This window comes from Neolamprologus multifasciatus, chromosome 7 (assembly GCF_963576455.1).
Source record: "Neolamprologus multifasciatus chromosome 7, fNeoMul1.2, whole genome shotgun sequence".
In the NCBI taxonomy this organism is placed as follows: domain Eukaryota; kingdom Metazoa; phylum Chordata; class Actinopteri; order Cichliformes; family Cichlidae; genus Neolamprologus; species Neolamprologus multifasciatus.
Genome location: NC_140445.1, coordinates 39343497 through 39351439, shown reverse-complemented (window position 1 = coordinate 39351439; position 7943 = coordinate 39343497). Strand labels below are relative to the sequence as shown.

General features: G+C 42.8%; 1 pseudogene; it reads right to left on the bottom strand.

Annotated features, from left to right (window-relative positions):
• Positions 1–1228: 1228 nt before the first annotated feature.
• Positions 1229–6604, bottom strand: LOC146514850 (E3 ubiquitin-protein ligase TRIM21-like; annotated as a pseudogene).
• Positions 6605–7943: the final 1339 nt, after the last annotated feature.

Sequence of the window (7943 nt, the reverse complement as noted above, 5' to 3'; positions counted from 1 at the left end):
TCTGAGCAAGCACTTTGGTGACATTGAGAAGGAAAAACTTCCATTTAACAGGAAGAAACCTCCAGCAGAACCAGGCTCAGGGAGGGGTGGCCATCTGCTGCGACCGATTGGGGAGAGAGAAGGAAGACAGGACGAAGACACACTGTGGAAGAGAGCCAGAGATTAATAATAACTAATGATTAAATGCAGAGATGTATAAACACGTACTGAGTGAAGAAGAAAAACTCAATGCATCATGGGAATCTCCCGGCAGCCTACGTCTATTGCAGCATAACTAAGGGAGGATTCAGGGTCACCTGATCCAGCCCTAACTATATGCTTTTTTAAAAAGGAAAGTTTTAAGCCTAATCTGAAAAGTAGAGATATTGTCTGTCTCCTGAATCCAAACTGGAAGCTGGTTCCACAGAAGAGGGGCCTGAAAGCTGAAGGCTCTCCCTCCCATTCTACAGGGTGGGCCATTTATATGGATACACCGTAATAACATTTGAATGGTTGGTGATATTAAAGTCCTGTTTGTGGCACATTAGTATATGTGAGGGGGCAAACTCTTCAAGATGGGTGGTGACCATGGTGGCCATTTAGAAGTCGGCCATCTTGGATACAACTTTTGTTTTTTCAATAGGAAGAGGGCCATGTGACACATCAAACTTATTGGTAATGTCACAAGAAAAACAATGGTGTGCTTGGTTTAAACGTAACTTTATTCTTTCATGAGTTATTTACAAGTTTCTGACCACTTATAAAATGTGTTCAATGTGCTGCCCATTGTGTTGGATTGTCAATGCAACCCTCTTCTCCCACTCTTCACACACTGATAGCAACACCGCAGGAGAAATGCCAACACAGGCATCCAGTATCTGTAGTTTCAGGTGCTGCACATCTCATATCTTCACACCATAGACAATTGCCTTCAGATGACCCCAAAGATGAAAGTCTAAGGGGGTCAGATCGGGAGACCTTGGGGGCCATTCAACTGGCCCACGACGACCAATCCACTTTCCAGGAAACTGTTCATCTAGGAATGACCTGGCACCCATAATGTGGTGGTGCACCATCTTGCTGGAAAAACTCAAGGAACGTGCCAGCTTCAGTGCATAAAGAGGGAAACACATCATCATGTAGCAATTTCAAATATCCAGTGGCCTTGAGGTTTCCACTGATGAAGAATGGACCCACTATCGTTGTACCCCATATACCACACCAAACCATCACTTTTGTTGGGTCCAACAGTCTTGGAGGAATCCATGCAATGTGGGTTAGTGTCAGACCAATAGCAGTGGTTTTGTTTGTTAACGTCACCATTCACATAAAAGTTTGCCTCATCACTGAACAAAATCTTCTGCGTGAACTGAGGGTCCTGTTCCAATTTTTGGTTTGCCCATTCTGCAAATTCTGTGCACCGATCTGGGTTATCCTCGTTGAGATGCTGCAGCAGCTGGAGTTTGTAAGGGTGCCATTTGTGAGTAGCTAATATCCGCCAAGGGATGTTCGACTAATGCCACTCTCCAGTGACATGCGGCGAGTGCTACGCTGTGGGCTCTTGTTGAATGAAGCTAGGACAGCCACTGATGTTTCTTCATTAGTGACGGTTTTCTTGCGTCCACATTTTGGCAAATCCAACACTGAACCAGTTTCACGAAACTTAGCAAGCCGTTTGCTGACTGTAGCATGGGAGATGGGTGGTCTTGTAGGGTGTCTTGCATTGAAATCTGCTGCAATGACCCGGTTACTGCTTTCACCAGATATCAACACAATTTTGATCCGCTCCTCATGTGTTAACCTCTTCGACATGCCAATGGCTGTGAACAAAGAGAAACATGTAAATAACTCATGAAAGAATAAAGTTACGTTGAAACCAAGCACACCATTGTTTTTCTTGTGACATTACCAATAAGTTTGATGTGTCACATGGCCCTCTTCCTATTTAAAAAACAAAAGTTGTATCCAAGATGGCCAACTTCTGAATGGCCACCATGGTCACCACCAGTGTTGGGTAAGTTACTTTAAAATAGTAACTTAGTTACATTACTAGTTACTTCTATCAAAAGTAACTCAGTTACTTCAAGTTACTCGTTACTTTCAAAGTAACTAGTTACTAGGGAAAGTAACTTTTTTATTCAGAATTCTCTTGTTAATGTGTTGCTTCCATAACTTTGTCAGTCTTCTAGCTTGCTTACTTGCCACAAGTGCACTGTGCCACCTACCAATAGAAAGGAAAAGATAATGTGCATATTTCCACGAGAGAAATCCCACGCCTGGACCGTCATTGACTGCTGCCATGATTCTAGCCTACGTCACAGCGTCATGTGCGCCTTTTACATCCAACACAAAAACTGCAGTCGTGATGCTTTGATTATACTCAACTTACTGTACTGTAACTCGGAAATTCTGCCTTCTGAATAGGAAGATGTAGGTAACACCAGACTGCAGATGAGCTGCATACAGGGCTGGACGGGGACAAAAAATCGGCCCGGGCATTTTGACTAGAGACTGGCCCACCATTATAGGAAAAATCATAAAGCCTTTGAATGAAAACAAACGCTGTTGTGACAGTGATGTTCACTGTTTTGATGGTATATATGCATCAATCGTTTGTTGTAAGATTGAGATAATTATTTTTTAAAAGGTAGACATTTTAAATGAGAATAAGAAAGAAAAGTATTTCTTTGTGCCCACCTCTCCCTGTTAATGCCCTACCTGGCCCCCCTGGCAAAACTTTGCTAGATCCGCACCTGCACAGTTACCAGCTGTCAACTACCTAAAAAAGGATCCTGGGGTTATCTGTCTCTCAGAAACAGTTCATAACTTCCCTTCAACTCATTTATGTCACCTAAAAGGTAAACCTGTTTCTCCATCACCTGTTCAGCTCTGATAATTCAGTAAGGACATCTCCTGGTTTCATCTTCATGTTTCCCTCTCACCAGAAAACCAAACCGATATCATGACCAGCAGCTTTTTTGCAGCTGTGGCTCCAACAAACATCAGCTGATACTAGAAATTAATATTAAATCAATTCTAACAACAGCTGATCAAGCTTAAAAGTGCTGCTGTTGTTTAGCGTGACATCGGCTGGTTTCCTCTTTCTGGCGCAAAGTGGGCGATAAACAAACAAGAGAGCCGATCAGCTGATCATTGATCAGTTTTCATGATTGAAGTAGAAACGGGAGAGGGAGGGGGGGAGAATGAAAGAAGAAGAGGCAGCTGTGCAGCGTAAAGACAGAATAACTCCAGCTTTGTGCCTTTTTCATTGTAGCTGAATTACGGGACAAACTGTTCCTTTTCGCCTCAATAAGAAACGCGTAATATTTTCTCTGAATACCAGACGGGACGGTTGGCAACTCTAATAACTTATGAACAAAATAAAGTTCAACATCATTAACTTCATAGCACCCACCCAGCTGTATAGAAACTCCGTCATGCTAGCTAGTACGCAGTATGGAAAAAGTCAGAATAACGAAAATAAACTGCACCTAAACTTGGTTTATATCTGACCCAGATAGACTGCAGGTCACAACTTCTTACCTGAAGTTCAGTTCACACTTGGACTGGCGGCCGCCTCGGGTCTCTTTTCCTTCTGCGTCCCCTTTCCCTCATCCACCTGCTGCCTCCACCACTTGCTAATGTTACAGAATCTGTGGCGGAAGCTCCGCGATAGCCACCACACGAAGTAACGAGTAACGACCCTATCTAAATCCCAGTAACGACTAACGCGTTCCTGATTTTGGCATAATAACTAGTTACCGTGCTCGTTACCACAATAATAACGTAGTTACTGTAACGCGTTACTTAATAACGCGTTAGTCCCAACACTGGTCACCACCCATCTTGAAGAGTTTGCCCCCTCACATATACTAATGTGCCACAAGCAGGACTTTAATATCACCAATCATTCCCATGTTATTACGGTGTATCCATATAAATGGCCCACCCTATACTTTCAAATACTTTAGGAACAACAAGTAAGCCTGCAGTGTAAGAGTGAAGTGCTCTGATAGGGTGATACGGTACTATAAGGTCATTAAGATAAGATGGGGTCTGATTATTTAAGACCTTGTATGTGAGGAGCAGGATTTTGAATTAAATTCTGAATTTAATAGGAAGAGGTAGAGAACATGGATGTATGAATATTTACAAAGTTTTTTTTTTTAATATTATCCTGTCTTATCAGTTTTCAGTGAACAGATCAAAAATCCTAACAGACCCAAAATAACCAAACCACTTTTTATACAGCATAACTCCCCCTCAGCTGAACCCTGACTGCTCTGTATAACACAGACACATGTTTCTATATTCAGTCAAAGCATTTAACAAACTTGATGAAGCTTTTTGACATTTATTCTCTGTTATTTGGTTTTCAGCTTCAGTCTCCATTATTGGGAACATTTCCTGATTTAACTTTTCTTCTGTTTGCATCAAATTCCATGAAAGTCAAATCAAAGTGTTAATCAGAGTCCTGATAATCATATTTTATTAGAAAACATGGAGACTGTAGAGTATTTACACTGGATATATTCATTTGTTCCCTTCAATAAAAATCAATCAGTTCATCAAATAAAATCAGTCGTTGATCGACTCAGTTTGATTGACAGGACAGATGATCAGAGGTGCAGAGTTTTTACCACCATCTTTGTCACAGGGACTGAAATATGGGTGGAGTTCGTGATTGAAGGAGCAGCCAGTAAAGGAGTGGATAAGACCTGCAGCACCTACATCATAAAAGGAGACCAGACCCTCCTCATAATCCACGAACACCCCCACCATCTCAGGACCAGACTGAAGACAGAGGGGGACTGGAGGACCAGCAAGAGCTCTGTATTCATTTCCATTTCTCAGCCACACAGTCCAGAAACCATCCCGAGAACACAGTGGGATTTAACCTGAACCTCAAAGTAAAATCTGCCTGAAGAGAAACTCTGATTAAAAACAGAGTTTGTAAACATTACAATAACGTGTAAATCTCTCTGGGTTGTTTGGAAGTTTCTTCTTCACATCACTATGATGCACTTGTTTTCTATCATCAGACAGGATGAGTTTAGAATTTGCTGTATCAGGATCCAGAGTCACATCCACTGCATACTGCTGGCCCCTCTTCAGCTCAGCCTTAAACAGCTTCTTCTTCCTGAGTTTCCTGAGTGTCTCCTCCAGCTGAGCCACAGCTCTCACCACAGTCCCCACCACCCACCAAGGGTGGAGAAGCATTCAGAGACGAGAAGCTTTGGAGTAGGTGGAGGTGGTCTTCAGAGCGTGAGAGCTGCTCCACCTCAGATCTTCTCTTCATCAGCTCAGAGATTTCCTGTTCCTGATCTTTGATCAGACCTTCAGCGTGTTTCTCTGTTGTTTCCTGTTTGTCTTTGATCTCCTTTATGAGCTCCTTCAGGCCTCTATTGACAGACTTCTTTAGAGCTGTAAAGACCTGAGCACCTTCTGCTTTCTGTCTGTCTGCAGCACCTTTACTCATCTTCACTGACTTTTTGATCTGCTGAATCTTCAGTCGTCTCTTCTGGATCATCTGCTAAATTTCAGCCTCTGTCTTCTCCAGCTCTGCCTTCTTTCCTTCATATTCGTCCTTCAGAGGACCAAACTCGTGGTTCTTGTGGTCTAAAACAGAGCAGAGCACGCAGACACATGTCTGGTCAGTCTTACAGAACAGCTCCAGAGGTTTATCGTGCTTGTTACACATTCTGCCCTCCAGGTTCTCCACAGCATCAATCAGCTGATGTCTTTTCAGACCTTTCTTTGAGGTGAGTCTGACAGTAGGACTCCTGACACACCAGGCAGGACTTCAGGGCCTTCAGTCTGGTTCCAGTGCAGATGTCACAGGGAACTTCTCCTGGTTTGGCAGCTTGTTGCTCTGAGCTGCTGCTGCTGACTTTCTGCTGAACTTCACGTGTGAACTGAGCGACCACCTCAGAGAGCAAAGTGTTGACCCTCAGCTGAGGTCTAATGTAGAAAGTCTCTTTACACATGAAACACTGACACACAACATTCATGTCCCAGTGCTGAGTGATGCAGTTTTTGCAGAAGTTGTGTCCACATGGTATACTGACTGGATCAGTGAACACATCCAGACAGATGCAGCACAGAAACCGATCTTCAGATCGTAGATTGCTGACAGCAGAAATGTCTGCACTCTGACGGAGAAAGACAAGAAACACATTTAATTTAAAATTCACTTTAAATTTCATTTTTTGGAGATTATGTATTGGAATTTCAGGAGCGGGACCACACCTCCAAAAATCTCCTTCCGGTTGTCATCTATATAGGTTCCCCCAGTTCTATCATCTGTTCATTCTCGTTTATGTGCAAACAGGGTCCATTCTCAGTCAGACGTCACGTCAGACTAACAACTACTCAGGCTCAGCATCCATCACTTTTCCTCCGGCAATCCCAGAAACACACCGAACGTCACAGCGGCGCTTTCGAGAAACCGAATGCTGACGACCTCCTAGCAGTTTTCTCGACACCTGACATACGGTTTGCTATGTCCATCCATCTAGTCGTCTTATCTCCGCTAAATCCAGTTATGAAGTAACTCTGGCCGCCCACCACTTTAGCGAAAACCAGCGGGTTTGCCCGCCAGCAGAACTCTCCGCTCCTCTCACATTGCTCCGAAACGGGCCACAGGCCGGAAAGCCGACGGATGTCAGCGCCGAACCCACGCTTCCAAACAAATCACTGGTGGTGTGCGGATCGATATTGAAATATCGATTCTTCTGATACCAGTCATTTATGTTCTAGAATCGATTCTCATATTAAAATATCAATATTTTAGTATTTTGGGGTAAATTTGTAGTTTATCATTAACAGGAACACAGTGGAAAGAAACTATATCATTCGGATCGTCTAAATTGGAAGGAACTACTTCCTCTTACGCCTTTCATAGTCATATGCGAAATACGGCTGTATAAATGGGTCGCAGCCCCTGGCCAGTGTTGCCAACTCCTCAGTAAGGAAAATCGCTATTGGCTATCCTAAAAGTCTCTAGAAGTCGCTAAATGACGGCATCGCCTAATTTGCATAATTGGTCATGCTAATGTAATTGTAACCCACGTTGTAGGAGAGAAAAAAAGAAGAGAGATAAAGTGAGCAAAAAAAATGTCCTAAATGCATTTAGAATTTATTTAGAACTACAAATTACATTTCTTTTAGCAATTATTGGGTTTTTTTATGTCACAATTCCATCCCTACTCCTTTATCTGGGTTGGACCGGCAAAAGTGACCCGAAATAGGCACTTTGTGTGTGTGTGTGTTTAAGTATTTTTAAACCTTGTGATCCACAAAACAACATAACAGTAAAAGAAGAACTGATTGCGTTACAGTCAGTGCGGGAGCAGCGGCTTCACTCATGCGCGATTCATTTGCAGTTTGGACTAGTGATGTGCAGATTGATACTGAAATATCGATTCCTCCGATACCAGTCATTTATGTTCTAGAATCAATTCTCATATTAAAATATTGATATTTTAGTAATTTAGGGAAAATTTGTAGTTTATCATTAACAGGAACACAGTGGTAAGAAACTATATTATTTGGATTGTCTACATTGGAAGGAACTACTTCCTCTTCTGCCTGTCGTAGTCATGTGCGAAATGCATTGCAGCCGCTTGGTGTGCGCACTCACAACAATGGCTGAGCATAAATGGAGTCATGTGCGGACGTATTTTACTTCCACAAACGGCCGAGACGTAGTTTGTGATACATGTGGCAAGACAGTGAGGTGTTGTGGCAACACCACTGACCTCGTCAAAGACCTCAGAGTAAATCATATCACAGAATATGACGAGCTTATGTTGAGGTGAACTGAAGAGGAGGAGAGGGGTAGGTACTGCTAGGGCAAGACAGACGTCTCTCGCGGAGTCCTTTAGTGCTGCAGGCAGGGAACATGCTCAAATAGTGCACAACTTCAGGTTTTTTATTTCTATATGATAATTCTGCATCATTAA